This window comes from Antechinus flavipes, chromosome 3 (genome assembly GCF_016432865.1).
Source record: "Antechinus flavipes isolate AdamAnt ecotype Samford, QLD, Australia chromosome 3, AdamAnt_v2, whole genome shotgun sequence".
Classification (NCBI taxonomy): Eukaryota; Metazoa; Chordata; class Mammalia; order Dasyuromorphia; family Dasyuridae; genus Antechinus; species Antechinus flavipes.
This window is the reverse complement of record NC_067400.1, coordinates 494,452,704-494,467,220: the sequence shown is the minus strand read 5'-3', so window position 1 is coordinate 494,467,220 and position 14,517 is coordinate 494,452,704. Positions and strand designations below refer to the sequence as shown.

Below are 14,517 nucleotides of genomic sequence, written 5' to 3'. Positions count from 1 at the left end.
ATTCAAAGAAAATTTTCTTGATGGACTTGTGTGGTACAGGGAGATTTTGGAAATATCAAAGAGCAAGAAATACCCCAGATCTTAATATTGGTCCATGTATGTTTCAGGTAGCATGAGAGGAGTAGCCAATATTTATTTGAAGATGAGCCAAGTGATATGTGATTAGATGAGAGTCAGATTTCAGTAATCACTTGAAAACAGAAGCAGTATGAGAGAAAAGTAGGATAAAAGGTAATTTTGTTAAAAGTAGAAAAATGGTTTCAGAGAGCAAACTGAATAAACGGAATTAAAAAGTATAGAGACTGATTAGAGTAGGACTGATCAGCTAAGGAAAGGAATGAAAGTAAAGGGAGAGATAGTAGGAGAATGGAGATTTGGTATAGGCAGATAACCATTATCGATCATGGGGTTTAGAGAAGAAAAAGATAGAAAATTTCTACATTAAAAAGAAAACAAAGTGAGGAGGAATATGTAGATTAAGTTGACTCATCAGTCTTACTAAGGTACCTTTAAAGAATTTTCTCTCAAATGGAATTCCTTTAGTTGGTTGCTCCTAAAAAAGAAGTAGTAAAAGTCTTATGGCAGTTGAAAGTTATTGTTATTCCACTCAACCTCCTTGAGAGCAGGGAATTATATTTTATCTTTATGTTCCCGAGTAATCAGCACATTATCTGGCACACAGCAGACACTTAATATAATGCTTCTAGCTTTGATTTGAAGGTACTGGTATAAGATCGAGTTTATCCTACATGAATCTCCTCACCTCCACTAGTCTTTCTCACAAAGTCCAGCATCACTAATTTTTTCTTCTTCCTATTGATCACAAGATAAGTATATCTGTTCTTTACTTAAGGTTAATCCCTTTAAATGTGCCCTTGTTTGATTTCCCTCCTCCCTCCTCCAGTACCGTATTCTAGTAACATTTTCTCTTTTTACATCAATCTATCCCTCTCCACCAGCTTCTTATCTATCTACAAATATCCTCAAATCTACCCAACTCTAAAAAAAAACAAAAACAAAAACAAAAACAAAAACAAAAAAAAACTTTGAATTTTAAAAGATTTCCCAGGAATATCATACCTCCACCTAGATGTAGCTCTGTCTCTTTCCTTTCCACTACCAAACGTCTTGAAAAAATACCTTCACTTTCTTGACATCCATCTTCTTCATATCACCTAGCAGTCTGGCTTCTGTCTTAACACCTCTAAAATTGCTTGCAGAGGTCATAAAACTAAATCCAGTGACTTTTATTTCAGACTTTATCTTCCATGACCTTCCTGTACTGAATAATCTCTACTACCATATTCTTTCTTCTCTTGGATTCAGAATAATTGGCATTGTCTTGATTGTGCTCTTGTTTCTATATCAATTCTTACTCTATCCCTTTCATTAACTCATTATCTGTCTTTTTCATGCCTTAGGATGGTTTCCCCAAGTTTTATTCTTAGACTTTTTTATTCTCTTTCCATTGGCAATCTCATAACTCCCATAACTTTAACTGGTATAATTAGTTAGATAACTCCCTATTCTTGTTAGCTTAAAATATCAGGCTTCACCTGTATGTCCCTTCAGATCTCTCAAATTTATTTAACATGTCTAAAACTGACCTTATTCTTTTTCTCTGTAAACTTTTCATTCCTTATAATTTAACTGATTCTTTCACTGGTAGATATTCTGTCTTCTACATAAATACAAGTAACAGAAGATGCACAAAAAAGTGTGGTATGAACTTATAGAACTGAGATGAATGAAGAAAGAATGGACAAAAAAAGAGTTTAGCATTTTGTTTCCTATATTCCCTATCAACAGAATAATGATAATTAAAACAAATATTATTCATATTAATTTATATTATATCCTCAATTTATTAACATGGTTCTGTTTTGTCAAAACTAGTAGTCTTTCAGTTGAAAAGACAGAACACATAACTAATAGAAAGTTAATACCCAAGATGAATTAAGAAGATAGTAAGAGAGTATCTGGATGCTCTTTATTTGTTCAAGTAACCTGGTGCCAATAAGTTTTGTCCTTGCAGATTGAATGACCTTACAGATATGATGGCTTAATTCTTGTTAATTATCTTTGAAAGTTCCTTGAAAGTGGAAGAAGATTGGGCAGATGCCCTGATTTTTTAAAAAAGGGCACAAAGGAGTAGGGTCTGAATCCTGCCAATCATAGATGAATGAACTTGACTTCAATTAATTCCTAACAAAATTCCAGAACATTATTAGAGAGATGGTTAGTTGACATCTAGCAAAGGAAAAGAAAAAGGTTAATCATAAAAAGCCAGAATGGGTTCACCAAGAACATATTATGTCATCAAATCTCACCATGTTTTTGTCACAGATTGATAGCGGAATGGGATAGATATAGTTTTATTTTAGTTTACATTTAGCAAGTATTTGGCAGTCACTCATGTTATTCTTGTTGGAAAGATGAAGAGATGTAGACTAGACAATAGTTTAATTAAGTGGTTTCAAAACTGATTGAGTGGCTATACCTAAATGTAGTCATTAATGGTTTGCTGTCAGCCTGGAAGGAGGCCAACGATTTGTGCTAGGCCCTACATTGTTTAACATTTCCATTGATGCCCTGGATAAAGACATAGGGTGATATGCTTATCAAATTTTCAGATGACATAAAACTAGAAAGAATAATAGCTAATGATACTTATAACAATCATGGTCGCATAAAGATAAGAAGAATGAGAAATAATAGTGTCTGATTTGAACCTTACAATGAGTCACTGGTGTAAGTGCTGTTTATTATTTTACAAATAATAAAATTAAAACTGAAAGGTATGAAAGGGTCATACAACAGAATCCAAGAGCCAGGTCTAACAAATATATCTACTGTGCCATGTTGGTGGAAGAAGCAGGATCCAAAAAGAATTAGTCATTTGAAAAATTCACAAATACAAGATAGGTGTAGTGGAGGTGGGGAGGATAGACAGCAGTTCATCTGAAAAAAACCTGCAGATTTTATTGGATGTAAAGCTTAGTATAAATCAACAATGTGTTATGCTAGCCAAGACATTTATTTCTTTACTAACTTTTGACAGCTGTGGTTAGGAAATGTATTTTCTTTTCTTTTCGTTTTTATTTTTCTAATGTATTTATTTAAAACTTAAATACAAAATAAAAAAATCAAAAAGAAAATTGTAATGTGCACAGCAAAACTTAAGGATCAAAATATGTAATAATTTCCATTTCCAGAAAACATATATAATAATAGTACTCATTGTATTCAGAACTATCCTTTTTTTTTTTTTTTTTTTTTTTTTTTTTGCTTCCTTTGGGGTTTTCTGTTGTTCTCTGATATGCATTTTTTACTTTCTTCTTTTTTCTCTTCCCTTCCCCCACTTCCTCCAAGCAGGCTACAGTTAAACACAAGTATATTTATATATGTATAAATATACACATACACATGCACACACACACATATATATACATACTCGTATATACACACATAGACATATATATAGATATTTATAATCATATGTAAATATATGCATATACATTCATATACATCTATGTAAGGTTGTATTTATGCTTGTTTGTCCTCTGCTTGTCTGAAGGTCTCTGATATCATCCTTCTTAGTTCCAAGTTCTTCCATATTTTTCTAAATCCTTGAACTCTTCATTTCCTGTGCCACAGCAATATTCCAAAATTATACTATTACTTGCAAAACAGTTATTTAAATGAGGTTTCATTAAGAAAGGCATAATATCTGGGAATAATTAGATGATAATTTTCTTATTTGTCCTGTTCACTTCATATATTAGTATTTTCTCCAATTCTTGGTGCCACATTGTTAAAAGAACTTTTTAAAGCTGGAGAGCATCTTAAAAGAGGACCAACAAGATGGTAAAAAACATCTAATTCACATCATACAAGAATTAGTTGAAAGAACTAGAGACGTTTAGCCTGGAGAAAAAAAAAATTAGGGATCTATTTAAATGACTGCAGGGTGGAAGAGGGTATTCTTAATTGTCTCAGAAGCAGAATCAGGAACAGTAGATAGATAGAAGTTACAGAGACAAGCTTAGGTTTGATTTGAGGGAAAATCTTCCAAGTATTTAGAAGTATTGAGAATGCCGCAAACTGTTAGTAAGTTAAAAAAAAAAGTTAGTAGGTTCCCCTTCATTAGATGCCTTCATCAAGACCTGTATGACCTCTAGTCAGATTTGTGATAGAGAGGATTCTTGTTCAATTATAAGTTCAGTAGTTGGCAATCAGATAGGCCTTCCAGACCCTCAGAGCTGCTTCTTACACAGTCCTCACAGCCATCATCCTGGGAGGCAAACCCTGCAGAAAAGGGGGCCAGGCAAGCTAGTCCAGCCAGGTACACTGAGGGAGTGACAGGAGGCAGCATGTGCTAGGGAAGTCCAAGTCATTCTCCCTGCGACCCCCCCTCCCCGACCCTGACCACCAGTCTAGATCCTTATATGGCCGGAATACCATTTTTCAGGGAAGCAACTACCCGGGGATAACATTTAGCAATTCCTCCTATTGGAGATTCAGAAAAGAAAGTTCTGGCTACCAAAGCCCTTGGCATCCTTCACAGAGGATTCAACAGAGGTAACTAGATAATAGAGTGAATAGAACACTGGGCTTAAATTCAAATCCTGTATGAGAAATTTGTTAAATTTGTAACCCTGGTAAAGTCACTTCTTCTGCCTCAGTTTCCTCAACTCAATAATAACAAATACTTCTCAGGGTTTTTGTGACAATCAAAGAGATAATATTTGTAAAGTTTTTGGAAGAGTGCCTGGCACATCACAGATAGGTGCCTAACAAACAATTGTTTCCTTCCTTTAAAACCAGTTACTGATAGCATTAAAGAGAGAGTATTAATCATCTATTTTGCTTGTGAATCCTAAAGACCATGGAACTTTACTATTTTACTTATAACTGAAATCATGCATATATTTTGTTTCTCCTATTAAAATGTTACCCCCTCAATAGCAGGAACTATCTTCTTTTTCAATCTCTATTTTCAGTATTTAACATTGTTCTTTGTATAAAAAGAGAAGTTAATAATTAATACTTTATTCATTCAGTGCTTCATGACTTTTGAGGTTCTTTCCAGTGGTGAGATTAGATTTTGTTTGATAATTCATTGTAGAGATGGCAGCAAGCTAATACTTTATTGAAAGGCTCTGAAGACTATCATCTTCCCCTTGCTGACAGCTTGCTAACATTGCACTTTTCTTAGTATAGAAGAGTTTAAATTTTTCCTTCATACTTCTCAATAGTAGAGAGTCAAACCCTTAAATAATATCTATGACATGTTTGTGTTAAAGTTAAAATATGAAGTAGGTTGCATTTCACAAACCCATGTGTTTAGTAGTAGTTAGTAATTAAATATTTCTCAATAGATCATATACTATATTGGAAGAAAATAATGGTAATATTGTCTATGTAACTAATATATCTTTCCAAAAATAACATAAAATAAATATATTTGGAATTTATTGACAGATTTCTAATATTAACATAATTTATAGAATGTTATTCTAGTTATAGTAATTGGATAAAGTCTCATCCTATGCCCTTCCCAAAAGGCCAAAAATGATTCCTATTTATAAACCACCAATTTTTGTCTTATTCTCAGTTACTTTTCCTAATTACTTTGTGTAAAATGATATAGTAGTTATTTAACTTCTCTTTTATTTAATATTTAATCTAATAGTAAAAGAAGCGCAAAATTTAGAGAGAGAATATCTGCAGAACCCACTGCTGACAATTATATTGACCATGGACAAGTAACTTCTTTGAAATTCAGGTTCTTCTTCTGTACCATAAAAGGTTTGGAATAGATAGACTTTAAAGTCCTTTCCAGATAGTTTTATGATCTTGTGGTCCTAATAAAAACATACTGGGGTAGGGAATGGTCAACTAGTTAAAATTCTTTCTGATACAGTAAAATGTTAAAAGGATTTGTCAGGTTATTCAGTTGAGCCAAATTCAAAATGATTTAATTCAAATTATAATGCTATGCTAGGTATTATGAAGGATTAAAAAAATTTATTTCTTGTTCTTAACCCTCAAAAATCTTTTGTATCTTTTAGGAGGGTAAGACTCAGAAACATGAATTTTCTAGTTGCAAAGATATAAATTTAAATTTGGTATATTATAACTCAGCCTTTTTTGTTAAAATTATAAGAAATACTAATTGCTTGAGATATTTCAGAGACAGTGCTTACATTTATGTCACAAAGTAAATTATTGCCATAATATACAATTTTCTGACAGCCTTATTAAAGCCCATTGGCAATTATAATTACTAATTTTTTTTAGCGATTCAGAATTAGATTTTAAATAGCATGTTTGTAAAGTACTATTCTCATTGTTGTAATTCATTTAACTCATGTATATATTTATATGTGTAACATATGTATCGCTTTCCCCAAAATAATTTTTTGAAGTAGATATTACAGTATTTTCATTTCCATTTTTAGGTGACAGAATTGAGGTACAAGGAAGTTAAAGTTATTTGCTCAGATGTATGCTAATAATTAGTGCCAACTATGGATAGTATAGCTGGTGCAATGGATTGGGTCACAAAGTCAGATCTAAATGAAATGACTAAACAGCAAGTTAGTGCCAAATTTAGAAATCAGAGTTATCATCAACTTCCAGTGCTTTTTTCACTGCATCACAATTTCTTTAAGTTTAGCGCAAATCCTCACAAATTGAGGTAATAAATATGGATATATATGTATATGTATATGTGTGTATATATATATATATATATATATATATATATATATATATATATATATATGATAGATAATGCCATTCAGTGGCTGCCATTCTGAAGTTAGTTGTATAGACTTTAATTTAATATAAATATGCTTCTGAAAGATTGCTGTTGATACTTCCTGGTTTTCTTTTTTCTATTTTAGGGTATTCTCTTCATCAAAAACAGTTACAATCCTTCTATGATTTGGTAGATAGTCTTTTTGAATGTTTGTAGGCCAGTTTTATCATCTTACAACCAACCTTATAAAGAATGAGCCTTTATGAACTTAACCAGTAGGATGTTGCTGGAATCATACACTGTCTCTTTATAAATCAGTTGCCTTCAAGAGCTATGGGTCACTTCTATACCAAAATAAAGCTTTAGAGAAGAACTTTAGTGGACAATACTATGAATGTACTTATAACTGCAAAAAGTAAGGGATATTTTAAAATAGGAAAATAAATAAAGAAGCATGCATTAGAGAAATTCCAAAACCAAACTAAAACTACCAGTTAATATTTTTATACAATTCTGTGGTTTTATTAATGTGGAGAATTCCGAATATGGAAACTCTACCAACAGTGTAGCTAGGCATCCATAATTTATAATCTTAGAGTGTTGCTTAAGGCAATTAGAGGTCACTTTCCTAGCCATGTCAGATGAAAGACTTGAATCCAGATCTTCTGGCTCAAAAACTGTTCCATCCACTACAGTCAATCACTCAACAAACATAAAGTAAGCATTGCCTGTGTCCAGGAACTGAATTAAGCTCTGGGGTTTCAAACACAAAAATGAAACAATCTTTGTCTTAGAGGAATTTGCATTCTTATTTCACAAAACAGCACACCCACATAATACAAAGTTTGTATAAAACAAATACAAGTGAGAGTAAGAAGCACTAACAGCAACTAGGGACAGGGGCCAGATCAGGAAAGGTCTAATATAAGAGGAAGAACTTAAACTGAGCTCTAAAAAAAGCCTAGGGATTCCAACAGTCATAAATGAGAAGAGTCCTGATTTATTGTAAAATAATGAAGACCAGGAGATGGAATGTCATGTGTAAAGTGCAACAAAAAAACCAAAGTGGTTGGAAAATAGAATGGAAAAGGAGTGGTGATCAGAATAGAGGAATGGAAAGAACACTCTTTCTATAATCAAAGACTATTAAGTTCAGATGCTACTTCAGATGATTACATTGTGTGACTTTACACAAGTTACTGAATCTCTGTGGATCTCAGTTTTTCTCATCTGGAAAATTGGGTTATCCCAAATGATCTTTGAGATCTCTTCTAGCTCTATATTTAATGCTGATGGAGGATATATTTGCATTTTATTCTAGAGGCAATGAAGAGCCATTAGAGCCTTTTCTGGAGAAGAGTGATATGATTAGAACTTTTAAGACTATTTTGGAAGCTGTTTAAAGAATGGAATCAAAACAGGAAAGATTTTCAACAGAAAAAAACATTAAGATCTTACCTCTCAGACTCTATACATACCAGTGTAAAAATTTTAGATAACATATGTAAGTTAAAATGGATTCAAGTTTATAAATGACATAAAGATTATAATTTAAATGTATATAACATTTTACATTTTTCAGTCATGTCTGAGATAATTGTGGTTCTGTAGGTACTAAATAATAAGTTGGTACAAATACTACAATGTCACATATTTTAACTGACCTGACCTTTGACAGTTTAAGATCTTTTTTAGTTTGTTTTTCCTTACTATATTAGGAATTTAATATGTTTAAAACTCATGCCAATTTTTCATTATCAGGAAGTTTTTCCCTTAAACTTAGTCAAAATCTGCAACTTCTACTCATGGTTCTTAGTTCTTCCCTCTAAAGCCAAGTAGGATTTGCCCACTTCCCTTTCTCATCTCCTCGAATACTTTGCTACTTGGTTTCTTTAACAATGCTATCTTTTGGTTCCTCTTGTAAAACTCTTTTGCTAGGTTATTATCAGTCTTCGCAATTTCTCAGACTGAGTGTCCCCCAAATTTCCATAATGGAGACTATAAATAGAAATTATAATTGAACTAAAAACAAACAAGATTTTTAAAAGAGAGAGGAAAAATAAGAGAGTTTAAGATAAAAACACATAGGGAAACATGGATGATGAAAAATAAATTGAGAAAGTATGTTGAGACAGATTGGAGGAAAACCTAAAAGCACTTCTCACATAGGCCAAGGGATGTTATAATGTTTAGGAAGTACATGTGGTCAATATTTCAGAGACATCAAATAGAATGAAGACTTTTAAAAGTTCACTATATTGAAAAATTAAGAGATTGTTGTTATGCCTGAAGAAATTTGATGCATTTATCAAAATCTGAGAACATGAATGTTATTATTGGCACCTTAGGGGAATTTTCTAGGAATTTTTGGGTATTTCCATAGCCATTCTTTATGGCTAGCTTAACAGCTTTATATGTGTGTGTATACATATATGTGTGTGATTTCTTATAGAAGTAATTTTTTCCGTTTATTCTTTTTCTGCTTAAAGTTGTTTTTATTGGATCCATAAGACTTCAGGCAAATAGATTACAACCAGATATGTTTAGGCATAGTCCATCATTCTCAATGAGTTCATCATTCTTATATCTTAAGTCTTCGTTCAGAATTCAAAATCAATTTCTACAATGCTACTTTTATCCATAATTTCATTTCCAAATCTGCCTCTCTTTTGAAGGGTATCCATTCATTTTTCAGTAGTGATGGGAAAAAAAGTTATTCCCTTAAGGTCTTCATTTTCTTGTCTTAGGCTTCATAGATCTTAACAATGTTTTTCAGAGCCTGTCAGTATCTGTAACAAATAATCATAAGTGGGTAGCTTCTGGCTTTTGCAAATATGAGATTACCAAATTTCCAGAAAAATAATATTTTTTTGTTGCTTTTGAATATAGAAAAACCCAGCTTCAACAATTTATGAACTTTTCTTCCATTTAAATTTTCTTTGTTCTAATGACTTCTTGTACTGGAAGAATTTATATAATTCATTTTCTCCAACAATATCATCTTTTGTTGGTTACTTTGACATGGATTTTGCATTTATGTTACTAATGGCTGAGTTAATGTTTATAAATGAAAATTGTGTGATTTAAGTACTGTAGAACCCCTTTTCCATTACCCTTGTCACCATCATTGCAAAAGCAGAACTGGGGTTCAGTTTTTTCATTTTTTCCTATTTTAGGTTTCTACAAACAAATCTTTAATCAAGTTTCCAATCTAATGCTGAAGAACCTTTATTTAGCTAGTATGATTCCAAAAGCTTGTATAGTCTAATCTTAAAACCGTACTTAAAATCATATAATCTACCAGAGCTTACACTCTGCTTGGTATAAAAAAGAGAGAGATGCAAGAGACAATTTTGTATTTTTAACTATTGCAAGAGACAGCATGACCCTTTTGGCCAAACTTCTGATAATGGACTTCTCTATACTTAATAGATTGATACTCATACATGAAATGCATTCTATAACATATTCTGTATTCAAAAAATTTTTTTCCCAATTGATAACTTTTTAAGGTTTCCTTTATCTGTAGAAACTGGCAACCTGGTATTGCTCTTCAGAGAAAATGTAAAATCAGAGTAAAAGATGTATGTAGGAGGAAGTTAAATTTCATTTTATAGGATCAAAGAAAGTTTAGGTAATTGTTTAAGAAATTCTTTTTTGTAAAAGAAAAGGGAAGCTGGAGCTAAGATAGTAAAGTGAGAGAAGGACCATTAGAATCTAGCTCACCCTGCCACTAAATTCACACCTATATCCCTACTCTGTGAAGATCTAGAGAATACATCAGACTTAACTGTCATCAGAAAAGGCAATAAAACATTACAGAGTAATCTTTCCAGTTCAGGGAGGCTTAAATAGATGTACCAAGGAATCTGCAGATACTGGGAAGAGAATTGGATCAAAAATACAAGAGGTGGAGAGAATAATTTTAGAGCCCAGGTAATGAAGGCTGAGACAAGGTGATAGGACAGAAAGCACAAAGCAGAGCTGTCAGGGGATCCTTAATTAAGTATAGAAGTAAGTACTATATGGCAGCTCTGTCTTCCATCACCCAGTTTCAAGTCACTGATCCGGAGTAGAGAAGGATTGGTGGTAATTGTGAATCTTAGCTATTTACTGAGCCTGGAATAAGTTCTGGATAGCTCTGTGACTCTAATTCCAGTAGCCCAGCAAAGCATTCTAAATCAAAGGGAAGCCAGCAGTTCAGTTGCAGAGCCTATCATTGAGCTCAGTTAGTCAAGCAGCAGTTCACTGAAATTTCCAACCAGAAATAAACCCATAGAATCAAATTTAGATTAAGAACTTAGAGCAAGAGGTCAGTGAATAGATTTCCCTTCCATCACACTTTCCTACCCCATCCTCCCCTAAAGTGTACATAGCATAACACTAACTCTAAAGGCAAGAAGTTGGCTGGAAACATGAGTGAGATAAATAATCCAATTATAAAAAGCTATTTTAAGAGGGACATTACAGACACATCAAAGAGAAGGACTACATATATACATATACATACACACACATATAAAATATGTATACTTAAATTGAATATTTAGATATATATATATATACATACATATATATATATATACATACATACTATATATATACATATATATACACACATATATGTATATCAGGGCCAGAATGAAGCTTGGATAAAAGACCAATAAGAATTCCTAGAAGAGCTAAAGCAAGAGTGAAAGAGGCTAAAAAATTTAGAAAACTAAAAAAAGCTGTAGAGAATGGAAAAGAGGCAATTGCTAGGCTTAGGGGAAGCCTTAAAGAAGAAAATAATCCCTTGGATATTAGAATTGGTCAAATGGATGATAACTACATGATATATCAAGAAATAGAGTCAAAAGGGTAAAAAAAAATGTGAAATATAGAACTGTGAAAGCAGACAAGGAGAGAACTAAATTTTAAGAAAAAATGGACTACTTAAAATCTATGAATAAAAAAAAGCCTAGACATATTTCAACAAATAAAAGAAAACTGTCCAAACAGCTTAGAACAACAAGGCAAAGTAAAAACTGAAAGAAGCCATAAGTTTCTTCCTGTAAGAAATCCCAAAATGAAAATATTTAGGAATATTATAACCAAAATCTGGAGTTCTGAGGAAGAAAAAAATATTTAATGCAGAAAATTTATTTTTTAAAATTTTAATAACTTTTTATTTACAAATATATGCATGGGCAATTTTAAAGCATTGACAATTGCCAAACCTTTTGTTCCAATTTTTCCCCTCCTTCCCCTCACCCCCTCCCCTAGATGGCAGGATGACCAATACATGTTCAATATATTAGAGTATAAATTAAATACAAAATAGGTATACATGGCCAAACTATTATTTTGCTTCATAAAAAGAATAGGACTCCAAAATATTGTACAGTTAGTCTGTGAAGGAAATAAAAAATGCAGATGGGCAAAAATATAGGGATTGGGAATTTGATGTAATGGTTCTTAATTGATGCAGAAATTAAAAAAAACTAAGCATTCCTGATGAAAGGCACTGAGCTGAGTATAGAGCTTTATATAAACACAGAAGTCTGGAAAGTAAAAGGTAAACTTGAGAGAACTGACTAAACAGTGCTATATTGTTTATATTCTTTATAAGGGAAAATGATAATTAATCTGTTAGAACCTTATCTGTAGGAGTAAATAATAGTCAACCTACTATGTGCCAAACATTAGTAATGAAAATAAGAAAAAAAAAAGATAGTCTGACCTTGTAGAGGGAGTCTAATTAGACAAAGGCCTTTGGTGATTCTGGCGTGTGTATGAATGATCTCAAAGAGTGAAATGGAAAGGGAAGAGGAAATGAAAAAGGAAGAGAAAAAAACAGGAAAATTATTTCACATAAATGGGATGTGCAAAGAGGACTTTGTGAAATAAAGACAGTAATGATAGTAGATGGGAAAAAACTGAAGATAATTGAATCTTACTCTCACCTGAACTAGTTGAAAGAAGAATACATATCCACATTTGAGTACAGAAATATACTTTACCCAACAGAAAAATAAGGAAAGTGGTTAATGGAAAGGGGGAAAGTAGGTTAAGGGATACATTAGATTTATTATAAATTTTCCTTTTTGATACTAATAATTTGGTTTTCCTTTTTAAAAATCAAATAAGCATTAGCCAGAAGCAAAACAGACTTTTTGAGAGAGAAGGATAAAAGGTAAGGATAGAAAACAATGATGGGAAATACACAGCAGTCACAACTGGGAAGGAGATGGACTCACCCATTTAAAAAAATAGATTAGAAACCAGATTTCAACAGTGTTTATACACCCTTAAAAACACACAAAGAGTTAAAATATTTTAATCAACTAATTCCTTTAAAAAAAAAAAAGCTCAGTTTCATTAATTCAATTTTTTAAAAAAATTGTTAATATCCTCAGGATTTTTACTTTTTAAACCCTTTTAATTTTATGTTATTCTAGTTTTTAGCTGCATGTATAATGTTTTGATGAGTTTAGAGGAATGAATTTTCCCACAAAATAATATATCCTACAAATTTTGATATATTGTCATATTGTTTTCATGCATCTCTAACTTGTTTCCGTATAATGATCTCCTGCAACATTGAGTCCTTACCTCAAAGCCACCTCTAGTATTAGTGGGGAGAAGCATAGAATACTGTGTGGTATCATTAATAAAATCACCATACTCTATTTAGACTTGGGCAGGTTGGGCAGGCATGGATGGGTTGCATTCCATATGACTCTCTATAAGATTACAAATCTGTTTTAGTTTTTGAGGATGCATTCGACATACTATTTTAAGATCTTTTAATGTTTTTAAATTTCTTTTAAATTGTTCATATCCAATTGTCATTTACAAATTAGATAAGCATGTCAATTATAATTTTATTTAATTCACTGATAAACATGTTAACAGCTAAGACTAAAGTCATATTCCTATGTCAGATGAACTAAAACTTTAATTTATTCATTAGCTCCAGTCCTTCAATTTCTATTGAATGAGCCTAATCTGTTATCTAAGTTGCCTCTTTTCATCTTATCTACAAAGAATAGTAGAAGAGACTTTGTCAAAAATGTTTTATTGATATTTAGGTGACTAATTCTTCTAATCTACCCAGGCTAGTAATCCTATCAAAAAATGAAAATGATCCTAGGTTTTTTTTTTTTTTCTTTTGACTTTGGCTTTTAAGGGTCATCACTTCCTATCCTAAATGCTCATAAATACAGTAGTAGCAGGATCAGAAAAAAACAGGGCACAAATATAAAAGATAGTCCAAAGATAGAATTTATAATATCTCTTGGGAGTTTAAATTTCTAGTAGTGTGAAACAACTCTTCCTCAGCTACTACAAAGATAGTGAAGAACTAAAAACAAAACCTAGGTTGTGAGCCTGATTGACTGGAAGCATTGTAATGCCCTCAAAAATCTTGGAGAGACAATTAAGGAGCTGAGTTTGAGACATGTTGATTTTAATCCCACTTAAGATTTCCAAGAAAGATGTAAGAAAAAATAGAGAGGTTAGGGATAAATAGATGAATTTGAGAATCATCTGCATAATGATAATTTAATCCATTGGATCTGATAAGATTAACAAGCAAAGAAAAATAAGAGAAAGCCAATAACAGAGATTTGAGGAATATCCATGATTAGAGGGAGTAGTTCAAATAAGAAGACAACCCAAACAGAGCAATGTCATGAAAACTAAGAGAGAAAATTAGTTCAAGGGAAGAGAATGATTGACAGTGTCAGAGGCTGCATAAAGATCAAGAA

The 14,517-nt window shown here is 32.1% G+C and overlaps 1 protein-coding gene across 2 annotated transcripts in view; it reads left to right on the top strand.

The window, feature by feature from the left end:
- PGR (progesterone receptor) overlaps nt 1–14,517 on the top strand; it is an 88,194-nt gene that overhangs the window by 11,759 nt on the left and 61,918 nt on the right. The gene's annotated exons all lie outside the window — the stretch shown is intronic.